Source organism: Acinonyx jubatus, chromosome B1 (genome assembly GCF_027475565.1).
Source record: "Acinonyx jubatus isolate Ajub_Pintada_27869175 chromosome B1, VMU_Ajub_asm_v1.0, whole genome shotgun sequence".
Lineage (NCBI taxonomy): Eukaryota > Metazoa > Chordata > Mammalia > Carnivora > Felidae > Acinonyx > Acinonyx jubatus.
The window spans coordinates 58775334-58792414 of NC_069382.1; the positions used below are offsets into that span (position 1 = coordinate 58775334).

The following is a 17081-nucleotide window of genomic DNA, read 5'->3' on the forward strand; positions in this document are numbered from 1 at the left end:
TACACCTTATGTTTACTTTTCACTGTCATGCAGTTGTAATTATTCCTCTCTCCCTCTAATTTTTTTTTTACCATTTTCTGTTATACACACACATTTAATATAAAACATTATGGAATACCTAATTATAATAAAAGTATTATAATAATATAATAAATAGTATATTAAAGCAATATGCAATGCCTAATATAAAATGTGAAAATATACCATACATTGTATATAGTATATAAGTAGATATAATAACACGTTTTGTGATAGAAATGTTTAATTGTCCCTTGGGGTATTACATTTAGAAGGCACACTACCAGAATTGCTTAAAATCTAACTTGATATTTTGATATATGTCTGTGTAGCTATTATTAGTTGTCCAACATTTATTGATATCTTTCAAGCAACCAAAGATCAAGTCCATGTTAAAATTTTGTTTTATATATTCTTTGCAGTTCTTGGTCACAGAGGTAAGATTTAAATCTATGTTCACTAATTTAAGGTGTTAGTACAAATTATCTCTACTAATATCTCCTTTATTTGTTTATTTGTTTGATATTTCTTATTTGTTCGATATTTCTGAGACCAAGAGACTGAGTTTAACATGATAAAATTAATTTCTAGGAATACATGAATCAAGAATGTTTTCTTATTGGATATTCTGGACTCGTGTCCCATTTGTGCCACCATGAACCTGTGAATTTTGTTTTAGTAAGCTTGCTGGTGAAAGGTTTATTTCACAGGTTGTATAATCCAAGCAACATAAATGGTAAGCAAATAAGCTTTTCTCATACTTTTACTCATTAGACTCTGTGCACAAACACACACACACAAACACACACATACACACACACAGACCACATGTGTGTATTTACATAAAGCCATACATTCCCCAGAACTGCATTTACTTTGGACGGCATGCCATTTTTTAACTGCTTTTTCTTTTTTTTAAGTATTTTTTTAAGTTTATTTATTTTGAGAGAGAGAGAGAGAGAGAGAGAGAAAGCATGCTTGAGGAGAAGAGCATGTGTGCCCAGTGAGGGAGGAGGAGTGAGACAGGAAGAGAGAGAGAGAATCTTAAGCAGGCTCTGCTCTGTCAGTGTGGAGTCATATGGGGCTCAAACTCACAAATCTTGAGTTCTTGACCTGAGCTGAAATCAAGAGTTAATCAAGAGCTTATCTAACTGAGCCACCCAGGTGCCCAACTGTTTTTTCTTTTAATGCAGTTTGAACATTTTTCTTATTTTTGTTATTAAAGAGGTTTATGGAAATATTAAAATATTTATGAGTGTATTTGTAATGTTATGTAAACATTCGTAATGACCATTTAATATACTTTACATTTGAAAGAATAAACACTTGAATAATAAATATTATTCTTCTGAAATCACAAGGCATTTTAAATATATATTAATTGATATAAATTTCAATAATTTATGTAAAGTCACCAATTTTATCTTTTTTTGCATCTGGTCATACACATGAAAAATAAGTCTCTGTGGTATCCTCACATTTAGGTCCTAATCATTAGCCGTCTTGTAGTAAAATATGAAGGTAACAGTTCAATGTCAAATATAAATCATAGGACTATATTGGAATCACAGTGTTGTCACCTGTAATGATTTTATTTTTTTTTAATTTATAAATTATTTTTCCCTTTTCCATAACTTTTCCATAATGACATCAACTAGAGAATAATAAAGTGGATATGATCCAAACTCAAATGCAGACAGCTGGGAAGAAGAATATAGAATTAATATTCTATTGTTCATTTTATTTTTGGTAAATGGCCTAAATTGTTAGAATAATATAAAAATCATTAAAATAATATTATAGAACATACCTTAGTAACTACTAGATCAAACCATAAAACCTTTAATCTGTTTGAGTCTATATTTTTCCATTAAAGGATCTTACAAAGTAATCGTCAGTGAATTTTACTTATTTTATAAATATTGTGTGTATTGTATCACAACATTAAAAGAATAAGAAAAACTGAAATAATTTTTGCTATAATTCTATCGGTGTAAACACATCAAATTAACTTTTTTTTACTTGAAATCTGGAAGCTTCATTCTTAGTGTTCTTCATTTTTCCAGTAGCGGGAGGCAGCCGTGGCCTGTTTCCAAGTACTCACATTAATATGTGTTGTGTACTCACTCATTTACTGTCTAGTGATTGAGTGGCTATCAGCGTGGGCATAGCACTCTGCTAAATGCTGTGGCAGATTGCAAATCAGGAATCAAACATAGGTTTTCCGTCAAGGAGATTTTGTTCCTAAAATACTACAAGGTTTTGGGTATATGCAAATGTAGGAGATAAATACTCCAGGGAAAGAAAATATGAGGAACAAAGTCATGTCAGTGGGAGCTCTAGTGAGCTCTCTTTTGACTGTAACGTGTGCCAAGAGAGAGTGAGTGGGCATAAACATATGGTCTGGAATGGCAGGTAAAGAATTTGGAAAGCAGCATACGGTCTTCACTCCTTAGCAAGTTTTGAACAGAGGCAGACAAACTGAGTGGAACAAAGAAGCAGAAGGAGGATTTGAAGCCTATGATAGAATCCCATGGCAATTGTAGAACTAAGGCAAATGGCTATTCATTTCCCCCTCTACATTCCTACAGCTAGCAGTGGGGACAAGGAGGGGCACCTGGGTGGCCCAGTCGGTTGAGTGCCTGACTTCCACTCAGGTTGTGATCTCCAGGTTCTTGAGTTTGAACCCAGCATCAGGCTTGCTGCGGTCAGTGTGGAGCCTGCTTTGGATCCTCTGTCCTCCTCTCTATCTGCCCCTCCCCCGCTTGCGCGCGCGCTCTCTCTCTCTCTCTCTCTCTCTCAAAAATACACATTAAAAATAAAGAAAACAAAACATTAAAAAAAAAAAGAAAACCAGCAATCTGTGTCAATAGAGGGTCAATTAGTTTGCATTACTATAAGGTAATATTGTAATTTATTAAGAATTTACCAAAGTCTGGAAAGTGACTTTTTCAAGTCTGGTTTACCTTGAAAATTTAAGTTTGGGTCTTAAGAGCTGGCTCAGGGTATTTCTAAAATGACGAATTTTGTTCTTTAAAGTTTTGAAAAGTTAAACCCTTTATTTTGAACAGGCCAAAAGACATTTTCTGATGTGATGCAAGCTTTAGTAGTGGTGTTAGCAGATCTTTTTGGAAGAAAATGTCTTCCTCTGTGTGTGAGAAACTTTAAAAAGAAATGTTCTCATTCAGTGGTAAGAAAAATATATACCCCAACTTTATAATTTCATGTAAAATCTTTCCATTATAACATGTACTATGATCGTATTTTCCTAATAACAAAAATTTTGGTGTCATTAGTTACTTTTGCTTCATCCTGCCTCAGTCAATGTGGAAAGATTGAAGTCTTCTTTAAAAATGAACAACTTTATTTCTGATAGAGATTCTTAGCAGCAAGCTAGTAACATGATTTTTTTTAATTACATTAAAGATGATCTCAGGGTACCGGGGTGAATCCATTGGTTGAACGTCCAACTCTTGATTTCGGCTCAGTTCATGATTCCAGGGTTATAGGATCGAGCCCCTTGACAGGCTCAGAGCTGAGCGTGGAGCCTGTTTAAAATCCTCTCTCTCTCTCTCTCTCTCTCTCTCTCAATCTGTCTCTCACCTTCTGCCCCCTCCCCCATTCGTGCACTCTCTCTTTAAAAACAAACAAAAAAAAAGATCTCAAACAATATTATATTCAATAGTGAAATAATAATCACAGTAACATATATATTTGAAACAAGACGTGTTTCATTTTAACAGCCATTTGAAAATATTTTTCTCAGAATTGTCATTGTCAAATGTCCAGAAGTAAAAATGCAATGTAACTATTGGAAAAGTAAGGTTAGTGAGCATGTGGTAGGGTATTTTAAAGCCAGATAACTAGACTCCAGCTCTGCCACTGAGCATAGAAACGGCCTTAAGAAAATTTCTTTATCCAGGCCTGTTATTATCTGTAAATTGGGGAACATAATACTATCTGCTTCAATGGATTGCTGTGAAGATTAAATGAGTTAATATATGCACTTGGTGCTTTTAGCTCTTATTTTCATAATTCCTGTTATTTTCAGATGAAATGACCGGCTACTAAAAAAAGCCAAAAGAATCAACAGAAAAGTGATTACAATTAATGACAGTTTAGTAGGTCTTCAAATGCAAAATAGGTCTAATAAAATGTAGCTTTCCCACATACTAAAGTTACAAAGAAAATATAATGTAAAATAATCTTACTAACAATAAAAAATGGAAATTCACATGATACTATTGTTCACTTGTTAATTTGGCAAGATTGCAATTAATAGTTATATTGATAGGACTGTAAATAGATATATCCTTTAAAATATTCTTAACGTAGTGTTTCTACTTCTTAGAATTTATAATAATTATATAATCAAAGATACACACAAAAAGATTGATGTAAAAATTTACCTCATTAGTTTCCTAAGGCTACTGTGACTAAGCACCACAACCTGTGTGGCTTAAACAACAAAAATTTGTGGGCTGTCGGTTCTGGAGGCCAGAAGTGCAGGCATGATTGGTTCCCTCTGAAGACTGAGGGAGAGTGTTCCATGCCTCTCTCCTAGCTGCTGGTGTTTTGTTGGCAATTTTTGACATTCCTTGGCTTATAGTCACATCAGCCCAATCTCTGCCTTCATGTTCACGGTGTTCTCCCTGTGTGCATGTCTCTGTGTCCAAGTTTCTTTTTATAAGAACACCAGTCATATCAGATTAGGGGCCCATCCTACTCTAATATGACTTCATCTTGACTAATTATATCTGCAATGACCCTATTTCCAAATAAGGTTACATTCTGAGATGCTGAGGTTTAGGATTTCAACATGATTTTTTGAGGAATACAGTTCAGTCTATGACATCATGCTTGCTTATAATTGAAAATTGGTGCTACCTACCACATCCAACAACAACAACAAAAAAGGTTAGATGAATTTTAGCATACCTATATGTGGCTATCTTATATGCAGCCACAAAAATTCATCTTTGCGAATAATATTCTGTGACATTGGAAATGCCCTAGATATTATGTTAAGCATAAGCATTAGACCATAAAAACTGAATACTACAACATAAATGTGTATATAGAAGACTGGAAGGAAATACTATATACCAAAATCCTTATGGCTCTATCTTCCTGTGTGGTAGCACCACAACTGACTTTAATGTTTATATTTATACTTTGCCGTAAGTAATAGTATTCATACTTAGAAATATACTTCCATCCAGACTTTTAAAAATATTTTCACTCTGTGTCTCACAGACTTTGGTAAACTGCTTTTGTTTCCAATATCTACATTCATCTACATTTCATTGTTACTAGGTAATTCTAGACGATCTTCCCAAGGATTTTGCTACAGTGGCAACTGTGGAACTCAATAACATAATTAAAAAGAATTTTGGTTCTGGGGACCATGGGTGGCTCAGTTGGTTAAGTGCTGATTATTGATTTTGACTCAGGTGATGATCTCACGCTTAGTAGGATTGAGCCCCGCATGGGGCTACGTGTTGCCAGCTGCTTGTGAATTCTCTCTCTCCCTCTGTCTCTGCCTCTCTCTTTCTCTCTCACAAGATAAATAAATAAACTTAAAAAATATTTTGGTTCCTTCCTCCTAATGATTTCTAAGTTGACTGACATGAAAAAAGCATACCAACTACCTTTGTCAAAAATTGATGATATTGTGAATGTCTGTGAACAGAATATGAGGTCAATAAAAGAAATAAATGTAAATATTTTGAGATAAAACTAAACTTCAGAAAATGAGGACAAAACTATTGCGAATAAATACACAGGAAACAATCTTTCAGCTCTATGCTCTAGAAATTTTATACTAGAAAGGACTTATATTATTTGGAATTAACTAAACCACCATGGATTTGACTTGACATTAAATGTGTAAAATATTTCTATGTTTTCTAGTGTCATTATAAGCTAACAAACCATTGCGTGGTCTAAATTTATTCTAGAATATCTCCTCTCCTATTGATGCTGTTTGCCTTTTAGTAGATAATGGCATTCTTAACTAGTTAAACTTTCAAATCTGGATAACTTTGAAAATATAAGAAAAGGAATTTTGGCATATTTATTTACTTATTTACTTATTAAATTTATTTATCTATTTTGAGAAAGAGAGAGAGAGAGAATCCCAGGCAGGCTTTGCACTGTCAGTGCAAAGCCTGATGCAGGGCTCAACCTCATGAACCATGAGATCATGAGCTGAGCCAAACCCAGGTGGACACCCAACCAACTGAGCCACCAAGGCACCCCTGGCATATTTATTAAGGGCCATTAGTATCCTATACTTCCTTGAGGACTATGGGGGACAGCAAAGAAGGTATTTCCTATGTCTTTGAGGAAAGGATAGAATAAATGAAAATGAAGATAACACAAACATAAGGAAAATTCTGTAATCTATGCCAGTAAAGTAAAGGTATTGGAAGTAGGAGATATACTTAGTGCCCCAAAATGAAAAGATGGAGAGAAGGAGAGAGTACTAAGAGGAAAATGGAAAGGGGGCAGAATTTCCTTTCCCTTACCTCCAGAAGCAAGGAGAAAAAAAAGTGAAACAGTAAGGTCTGCTTTGGTTTATTCGTATTTCTGGATAGATTATTATTTTGGAATGTAGAGGCTTATGAAGGGTAAGAGAAAATGGTCAGTTTATTCAATCATGGAATAAGAAATCAGCTAGTAATGAGTCAACTTCATGGAAAAGAACTTAATTGTTCCCAGGCAATTGCCTACATTTGGGAGTTAGAGGGGTAGGTATAATTATTTTTCCTATTTGCCTCTGGGATGATTTCTGTGGCAGGCAGAATAATCCCCCTCCCTTAAAAAAAAGTCTGGATGCTAATCTTGGGAACCTACGGATATGTTATGTTAGGTAACAAAGGGGGAACTGACATTGTAGATTGAACTAAATTTTCTAATTTGTTGACTTTGAGATGAGGAAATTATCCTGGATTTTCTGGATTGATCCAATGTAATCACAAGGGTCCTTATAAATGAAAGACAGGGGCAAGGGAATCAGAGTCAAAGAGACACAGTACAAGAAAGATTTAACTGATCATTGCTGGCTTTGAAGGTGGAAAGGGGCCATGAGCCAAGGACTATGCTGCAGCCTAACGGGGCTGGAAAAGGCAAGGAAATAGATCCTCCCCTCTGGTCTCCAGAAGGAACCGACACAGCTCTGACTACACTTTGGTTTTAAGCCAATGAGATTCATTTTAGACTTCTGACTTCCAGAACTTCCATAACAAATTTAGATTGTGTTAAGCCAAAAGTTTGAGGTAATTTGTTATATCAGCATTAGGAGGCTAATACAACTTTTAAGAAAAGGGACACGTGAATAAAAAAACAGTAGACAAATAATAGGTCATATTTTTTTAGGTTTCTTTTAATGGAGATAAAATTCATATAACATACAATTAATCATTTTAAAGTATATAATCCTGTGGCATTTGGTATGGTAAAATGTGTGATCATCACCTTTATCTAATTAAAACAAATACAACCAAATGATGGTTGTTTTTTTCTTTTTCTTTTTTAAAGTTTTTATTTTAATGCCACTTGGTTAACAGGATCAGATGATTGTAACTGTTAAAAATTGCAGAGTTTCTTACTAATAAATCCAAGTCACGCATTTAATTTTGGGAGCTTAAGGGTAAACATCAAACACTAGTGTTTTGCCTCTAAAGTTGGGATTGATTGAATACTTAATGTGGGAGTGATATAGATGAAGCTGAATTAGCATGATTTTCATTCTCATTCAAATATGTTACATAAAGCATAGTCCCGAGTGAAACTTCAATTATCTGTCCCCCAAATAAAACAACAATGCTCCCTTCTTGTAGATTCTATCTTCTATGTTACCATATGACAGGAAAATACTAGAATGTATCTTCTTAGCAGTCAGCTGGGTCTGAAAAAGAAAGACAAAGAGAAAGGGCTGACAGACAGACTGACAGAGGAAGACACAGAGAAGTGTATATAGGAAAGGCAGAGATACATAAAGAAAGAGAGAGAAACAAAGACATAGAGACAGATAATCAGGGAGAGAGAAGTAGGGAGAGATAAAAAAATGAGACACAAACACAGAAAGACAGAGAGAGATGGACAGAAATAGAAATAGAGACAACATGGACAAAAAGGACAGACAAGCATAGAGAGAGATTAACAGAGAAAGACAGGCTAAGAGAATGTGACTGGAAAAAAGAGAGAGCAGTATAGACAAAGTAGAGGGGTAAAGAGGCACAGCTATGACAAAAAGTGGAGAGAACAACAGAAGATAAGCAGTAGGTCATTCAAAGAGAAACAACGAAACACACAGAGCTAAGTGTGTTATATAGTACAAGAAAGCAGTCAGAGAAGAGGATGGAAGGAAGGCCCGCAGGGAGGCTGGGAGGGGGAAGACAGAGAAAAACTTGAGTCACATGACAGTAGCTCCTTCTCTCAAACTCACACCGAGGTGGGGCGGTAGGAGCGAGTTTGACAAGATCTAGAAACGTTCCTCTATTGCTTTTGCCTCCTGGCGACTGGCAGGAATTTCTTCCCTTCTGTTGGAATATGAGAGTTAACATAAGAAAGTGGCAATGATGTCAATTTTAACTCTATTATGAGAAATTTTGTAGTTTCTGTAGCTTGAGAGGAATTAGCTGACAATGAAACATATTTTAAAGGACAGATGGATGGCATTGGTTCTTGACCTGGGATTCTCAGATCCATCAGTGTCCAGTGAAGCTTTGTAAATGGTGTTTATCTAATTTCTGAGGGGATAGACATGGAATTACCCAACCAGACCAACTGATGACTACAAATAATAACGCCACTAACACATGCCAGGATGTTTAGCGTAGGAAAAAAAAAGCCTTCCTGGAGATAGAATTCTTAAATTTTCACCTTAAATATTTTCCTTTTTTTAAAAAAGTCAGTAATTTCCCTAATACTAGTGATATAAACAAGTATGACTTGTTTTACAATAACTTGTGTTTAAAAGAAGAATTGTTTTAAATTAATTTATTTGATTTTCTAATTGACCTCTTATTCAACTTTTCAGGTAAAAGATGTAAAAACTCCCGAACTGGGCTCTCGCCTGCTCCCCGGCCCGGAGAGTAGAACTGCTGTTTCCCCGTTTGCTCTCCTGTCCAAACTGATCAAGATTTCTTCCCTATGAATGTGGTAAGTGATGTATGTGAAATTTTCTTTTATCCCATGTATTCTTTTAAAAGAAACAATTTTTACATGATTGTAATACTAGCTGTGTCCAGTGAAACAAAGCCACTTTACTCTTATTCCATAATAGCAGTACTTGGCACGGAACTAGAAAAAAAAATTTTTTTCTAAAACAACTTGAGTAGTTTTAGTATCACAATAATTGATATATAGGTAAGGAAAAGGGTGTTAGTTTCTCGATTAATCATTATGTATGAATTGTGTCTTGCTGTGAATTACTATACCATAAGCCTTTGCCACTCTAGGTGCAAACCAAAGACCAACATCAGTATCATCTGCTAGATATGATGAAATCTTGGGAGCCATCTCAGAACTATTGAGTTCAAAATGCACAAACATTTGAGAAACCCTGCTATAAGTCATTTGAGGGCAGTTTGTGTTTGGTTACTTGTACGATCCCTCTACCTACAAGTGGTGTATGATACAGAATAGGAACTCAGTAAATATATATCAAACACTTTATGTATGTATGTATGTATGTATGTTATTTAAATCCAAGTTAGTTAACATATATTTACATACATACATATATACACATACATATATTATATGTATATATGTATACATATATATATGTATATATATAATATATGCATGTGTATATATGTATATAATGTATTACAATATATGTAATAATGATTTCAGGAATAGAATTTCGTGATTCATCACTTACATACAACACCCAGTGCTCATCCCAACAAATGTCTTCCTTAATGTCCATCACCCATTTAGCCCATTCCCCCCCCAACACCCTGCCAGCAACCTTCAGTTTGCTCTCTGAATTTAAGAGTCTCTTATGGTTTGTCTCCCTCTCTGTTTTTATCATATTTTTGCTTCCCTTCTCTGATGTTCATTTGTTTCGTTTCTTAAATTCCACGTATGAGAGAAATCATATGCAATCTATCTTTGGCTGACTTATTTTGCTTAGCATAGTACACTCTAGTTCCATCCACGTAGTTGCAAATGGCAAGATTTCATTTTTTTTTTTTTTTTTGATCACCGGGTAATATTCCATTGTATGTGTATATACCACATCTTTATCCATTCATCAGTCGGTGGGCATTTGTGCTCTTTCATACTTTGACTATTATTGATAGTGCTGCTATAAATATTGGGGTCTGTGTGCCCCTAAAAATCAGCATTTTTGTATCTTTTGTATAAATACCTAGTAGTGCAATTGCTGGGTCCTTAGGTAGTTCTATTTTCAATTTTTTGAGGAACCTCCATACTGTTTTCCAGAGTGCCTGCACCAGCTTGCATTCCCACCAACAGTGCAAAACAGAGCCTCTTTCTCCATATCCTTGCCAACATCTGTTGCCCCAGTTGTTAATTTTTGCCATTCTGACAGGTGTAAGGTGGTATCTCATTGTGGTTTTGATTTGTATTTCCCTGATGTGAGTGATGTTGAGCCTTTTTACATGTGTTGGTTGGCCATGTGGATGTCTTCTTTGGAGAAGTGTCTATTCATGTCTTTTGCCCATTTCTTCACTGGATTATTTGTTTTTTGGGTGTTGACTTTGATAAGTTCTTTAGAGATTTTGGATACTAACCCTTTATCTGATATGTCGTTTGCAAATATCTTCTCCCATTCTGTCGGTTGCCTTTTAGTTTTGCTGATGGTTTCCTTCACTGTGCAGAAGCTTTTTTACTTTGATGAGGTCCCAATAGTTCATTTTTGCTTTTGTTTCCCTTGCCTCCAGAGACATGTTGAGTAAGAAGTTGCTGCGGCCAAGATCAAAGAGGTTTTGGCCTGCTTTCTCCTCGAGGATTTTGATGGATTCCTGACTTACATTTAGGTATTTCATCCATCTTGAGTTTATTTTTGTGTATGGTGTAAGAAAGTGGTCCAGGTTCATTCTTCTGCATGTCGCTGTCCAGTTTTCCCAGCACCACTTGCTGAAGACACTGTGTTTATTCCACTGGGTATTCTTTCCTGCTTTGTCAAAGATCAGTTGGCCATATTTTTGTGGATCCATTTCTGGGTGCTCTGTTCTGTTCCATTGATCTGAGTGTCTGTTTTTGTGCCAGTACCTTACTGTCTTGATGATTACAGCTTTGTAATAAAGTTTGAAGTCTGGGATTGTGATGCCTCCTGCTTTGGTTTTCTTTTTCAAGGTTGCTTTGGCTATTTGGGGTCTTTTCTGGTTCCATACAAACTTAGGATTATTTGTTCTAGCTCTGTGAAGAATGCTGGTGTTATTTTGATAGGGATTGCATTGAATATGCAGATTGATTTGGGTAGTATTGACATTTTAACAATATTTGTTCTTCCTATCCAGAAGCATGAAATCTTTCTCCATTTTTTGGTGGCTTCTTCAATTTCTTTCATAAGCTTTCTATGGTTTTCAGTGTATAGATTTTTCAACTCTTTGGTTAAATTCATTCCTAGGTATTTTATGTATTTTGTGCAATTGTAAATGGGATCAATTCCCTGATTTCTCTTTCTGTCGCTTCCTTGTTGGTGTTTAGGAATGCAACCGATTTCTGTGCATTGATTTTATATCCTGAAACTTTGCTGAATTCAAAAATCAATTTAGCAGTTTCTTGGTGGAATCTTTCGGGTTTTCCATATAGAGTATCATGTCATCTGCGAAGAGTGAAAGTTTGACCTCCTCCTGGCCAATTTGGATGCCTTTTATTTCTTTGTGTTGTCTGATTGCAGAGGCTAAGATTTCCAATACTATGTTGAATAACAGTGGCGAGAGTGGACATCCCTGTTTTGTTCCTGACCTTAGGGGGAAAGATCTCAGTTTTTCCCCATTGAGGATGATATTAGCGTTGGGTCGTTCATACATGGCTTTTATTATCTCGAGGTATGCTCCTTCTATCCCTACTTTCTTGAAGGTTTTTATCAAGAAAGGATGCTGTATTTTGTCAAATGCTTTCTCTGCATCTATCGAGAGGATCATATGGTTCTTGTCCTTCCTTTTATTGATATGATGAATCACGTTAGTTGTTTTGCAGGTATTGAACCAGCCCTGCATCCCAGGTATAAATCCCACATGGTCATGGTGAATAATTTTTTTAATGTATTGTTGGGGCCAGTTGGCTAATATCTTGTTGAGGATTTTTGCATCCATGTTCATCAGGGAAATTGGTCTATAGTTTTCCTTTTTAGTAGGGTCTCTGTCTGGTTTTGGAATCAAGGTAATGCTGGCTTAACAGAAAGAGCTTGGAAGTTTTCCTTCCATTTCTAGTTTTTGGAACAGCTTCAAGAGAATAGGTGTTCACTCTTCCTTAAATGTTTGGTAGAATTCACCTGGAAAGCCATCTGGCCCTGGACTCTTGTTTTTTTAGGAGACTTTTGATTAATAAATCGATTTCCTTACTGGTTATGGATCTGTTCAAATTTTCTGTTTCTTTCTGTTTAAGTTTTGGTAGTGTATATGTTTCTAGGAATTTGTCCATTTCTTCCACATTGCCCATTTTATTGGCATATAATTGCTCATGATATTCTCTTATTGTTTTTGTTTCTGCTGTGTTTGTTGTGATCTCTCCTCTTTCATTCTTGATTTTATTTATTTGGGTCCTTTCCTTTTTCTTTTTGATCAAACTGGCTAGTGGTTTATCAATTTTGTTAATTCTTTCAAAAAACCAGCTTCTGAATTCATTGATCTGTTCTACTGTTTTTTTTTTTTTTGGTTTTGATAGCATTAATTTCTCCTCTAATCTTTATTATTTCCTGTTTTCTGCTGGTTTTGGGTTTTATTTGCTGTTCGTTTTCCAGATCCTTAAGGCATAAGGTATGCTCTCAATCTTTTTGTACTTACTTAGGGCTGCTTTGTGTCCCAGTATATGGTCTATTCTGGAGAACAGTCCATGTGCACTGGAGAAGAATGCATATTCTGCTGCTTTAGGATGAAATGTTCTGAATATATCTGTTAAGTCCATCTGGTCCAGTGTGTCATTCAAAGCCATTGTTTCCTTGTTGATTTTTTGATTAGGTGATCTGTCCATTACTGTGAATGAGGTGTTGAAGTCTCTTACTATTATGGTGTTACTATCGATGAGTTTCTTTATGTTTGTGATTAATTGATACATATATTTGGGTGCTCTCACATTTCGCACATAAATGTTTACAATTGTTAGGCTTCTTGGTGGATTGACCCCTTGGTTTTGATATAATGCCCTTCTGCATCTCTTGATAGTCTTTATTTTAAAGTCTAGATTGTCTGATATAAGTATGGCTACACCAGCTTTCTTTTGTTGACCATTAGCATCACAGATGGTTCTCCATCCCCTTATTTTCAATCTGAAGGTGTCTTTAGGTCTAAAGTGGGACTCTTGTAAACAGCATATACATGGATCCTGTTTTCTTATCCATTCTGTGTCATTCTATATCACTGATTCTCTGTTCTATGTCTTTTGATGGGAGCATTGAGTCCATTGATGATTTGAGTGAGTACTGAAAGATATGAATCTATTATTATGATGCTTGTAGAGTTGGAGTTTCTGGTGGTGATATCTGGTCCTTTCTAATCTTTGTTGCTTTTCTTATTTATTTATTTATTTATTTATTTATTTATTTATTTATATTTTCATCTTTTCTCCCCTCAGAGAGTCCCCCTTAACATTTCTTTCAGGGCTGGTTTAGTGGTCACAAACTCCTTTAATTTTTGTTTGTCTGGGAAACTTTTTATCTCTCCTTCCATTCTGAATGACAGCTTGCTGGATAAAGAATTCCTGGCTGCATATTTTTTTGATTCAGCATACTGAATATATCTTGCCTCTTCTTTCTGGCCTGCCAAATTTCTGTGGATAGGTCTGCTGCAAACCTGATCTGTCTTTCCTTGTAGGTTAGGGACTTTTCTTCCTTGCTGCTTTTATGATTCTCTCCTTGCCTAAACATTTTGTGAATTTGACTATGATGTGCCTTGTTGATGGTCGGTTTTTGTTGAATCTAATGGGAGTCCTCTGTGCTTCCTGGATTTTGATGTCTGTGTCTTTCCCCAGGTTGGGAACGTTTTCCACTATGATTTGCTCACATAACCCTTCTACCCCTATTTCTCTCTCTTCCTCTTCTCGGACCCCTATATTTGATGTTGTTCCTTTTTAATGAGTCACTGATTTCTCTAATTCTTAAATCATGCTCTTTTGCCTTAATCTCCTTCTCTTTTTCTGCTTCATTATTCTCTATAAGTTTGTCCTCTATATTGCTGATTCTCTGTTCTGCCTCATCCATCTTTGCTGCTGCTACATCCATCTGTGATTACAGCTCAGTTATAACATTTTTAATTTCATTCTGGCTATTTTTTGCATCTTTTATCTCTGCAGAAAAGGATTCTAAAGTATTTTCAACTCCAGCTAGTATTCTTATTATCGTGATTCTAAATTCTGGTTCAGACATCTTGCTTGTATCTGTGATGGTTCAATCTCTGGCTGTAGTTTCTTAGTGCTCTTTCTTTTGGGGTGAATTCCTTTGTTTTGTCATTTTGAAGGGAGAAAAGGAATTAATGAGGTAGAAAAATTAAAATTAAAAAATTAAAATTAAAAAGTATTAAAATTATACAATTAAACACACACACACCCACACACAAATAGAATAAATGATGCCAGATCCTAGGTATGTTTTGTTCTGGGTGTTGAAAGTGGTTTCACAGATTAGAAGAAAAAAAGGGGGGGAAGAAAAAAAAAAGGAAATTGTTTGAGAATTTGAAAAAATGAATACACTGAATTAGAGTAAAATGAGATGATCGAGGTAAAATAGAATTTGAAAAAATATATACAGAAGTAAAGAATATGGTAGAAAAAAAATGAAGAAAAATATTTTTATCAAAAATTAAAAATGAATTTTTCTTTTTATATATTCAAGAAAAAGAAAAGAAACGAAAAAGAGAAAAAAGGAGAAAAAAGAAAAAAAAGGAAATCGTTTGAAAATTTGAAAAAGTGAATACACTGTAGTAGACTAAAATAAAATGGTGGAAGTCAAATAGAATTTGAAAAAAATTTACATAAAAGAAAAAATATAGTAAAAAAATTAAAGAAAAATATTTTTAATAGATATTGAAGGTAAAAATGAAGTTTTTCTCTTTTTGCATTCAAGAAAAAAGAAATGAAAAAGAGGAAAAAAGAAAAGAAAGAAAAACGCGATTGAAAATTTGAAAAGGTGAATACACTGAAGTAGACTAAAATAAAATGATGGAAGTAAAATAGATTTTGAATAAATTTACACAAAATTAAGAAATATAGTAATAAAAATTAAAGAAAAAAACATTTTTAATAAAAATTGAAAATAAAAATGTATTTTTTCTCTTTCTGTATTCAAGAAAAAGAAGTGTAAAAGAGAAAAAAAAGAAAGAAAATTGAATGATGGACCTGCTAACAGATTGAATTAGGACTGAAATTACTTCGTTTTCCTCTATAAGTCAGTCTATGTGGTGCTTTATAGTCCATAAACTAAGCCGGCAGTGAGACTTGTGTTCTTGAAGAATGAGGTTGGTCCAGTTGGGCGGGGCTCAGTGTAATGGCTCCGCTTTCCACTAGATGGCGCTGCTAGCCTACTTTGGTGGAGCGTTGTGGCACTGGTAGGTGCGTATGTGCATGCGCGGGAGTGGTAAAAATGGTGTCACCCAGCTATCCAGTCTGTTTTCCAGGATCAGCAATCGCACACCCATCCTCTGTCTTCAGCTTTCGTCCACTCCCTGCTTTTTCACTGTCTGTGACCAGGCCCCAGGCAGTACCTCTCTCCCGAGATTGGCTGAGATGCGGCTGCTTTCCCCAGCCTCTTCTGAAGGACTGAGGCTTTGACCGGTTCTGCCCCTCTGCGGGAATGTCTCAGTGAGCAATGGCTGAATGTCATCTGCACCCTGGAACGCTTGTGGGACCCTGCTGCTGCGGGTGCCCCGAGACTGCGGCCAGGTGCCAGCCCGCCCCAGAAAAAGTTCACGAGATAGTGTAGCAGCAGCTTTTCAGGGATTATGGAAAATCACAACATGCATCTGGCAGGCTTCACTCTTAACGACCTTGTTTAAGCACCAGCGAATGTGACCACCCTCTGGGGTCTGGTGGGACCAGGTGGCTTCAACAGTCTCTACCAAATGTCCTTCCAGCAGTGGAACCGCTTTTCTCCGCTTTTCACTCTGATCCTGGGGATTCGCCCTTCCCACCAGAGCACTACCAGGTATGGAGCTGTGGAGTTGCAGACTGCGCTCCCTTTGTTTACAGTCTCAATAGAATTTAAACCCTCTCCTTTCTCCTTTCTCCCTTTTTAGTTTAGTCTCTGCAGCTGTTTCCAATTTTCCACTTTCTCTCCAGCTCCTCTTGGGGAGGGGTGCTTTTCGCGTATTCTCCACCCCACCCCAGTCTGTCTCCTCTCTCCACTCACAAAAGCACCTTCCTTCCTGCGCCTCTTGCTCCCCAAGTTCACTTCTTCGCGCCGGGTACGTGCTGAATTCTGTGGTTCAGTTTGTGCAGATTGTTGTGTTAATCCTCCAGTTTTTTAGGTGTGTAGGATGGTTTAGTGTTGGTCTGGCTGTATTTCATGGACACGAGACACACAAAAATCTTCCATGCTGTTCTGCCATCTTGGCTCCTCCCCATAATTTTCATTTTTTTTTTTTTTAAATTATAACCATTCTAGGGGGTGTGAAGTGATACCTATCTCATTGTGGTTTTGATTTGCATTTCCCTAATAACTTATGATGTTGAGTATCTTTTCATGTTATGGCACAATATGTATATTCTCTTTGGAGAAATGTCTGTTGGAGACCTTTATCCAAGTTTAATTGTGTTGTACTTCTTTTTGTTCTTGATTTGTAGATATTCTTTATATATTTTAGATATAAACCCTTTCAAAATATATGATTTGCAAATATTTTCTCCTATAAGTCGTTTCCTTTATT

The 17081-nt window shown here is 35.8% G+C and overlaps 2 long non-coding RNA genes across 2 annotated transcripts; both read left to right on the forward strand.

Annotated features, from left to right (window-relative positions):
- The first annotated feature begins 73 nt into the window (after positions 1–73).
- LOC128314422 (uncharacterized) lies at positions 74–12845 on the forward strand. The gene is made up of 3 exons (XR_008296046.1): positions 74–754; positions 9065–9186; positions 10941–12845. It is a non-coding gene; the product is annotated as an uncharacterized LOC128314422 (long non-coding RNA).
- Positions 12846–13602: 757 nt separating this feature from the next.
- LOC128314423 (uncharacterized) lies at positions 13603–16790 on the forward strand. The gene is made up of 2 exons (XR_008296047.1): positions 13603–15346; positions 15507–16790. It is a non-coding gene; the product is annotated as an uncharacterized LOC128314423 (long non-coding RNA).
- Positions 16791–17081: the final 291 nt, after the last annotated feature.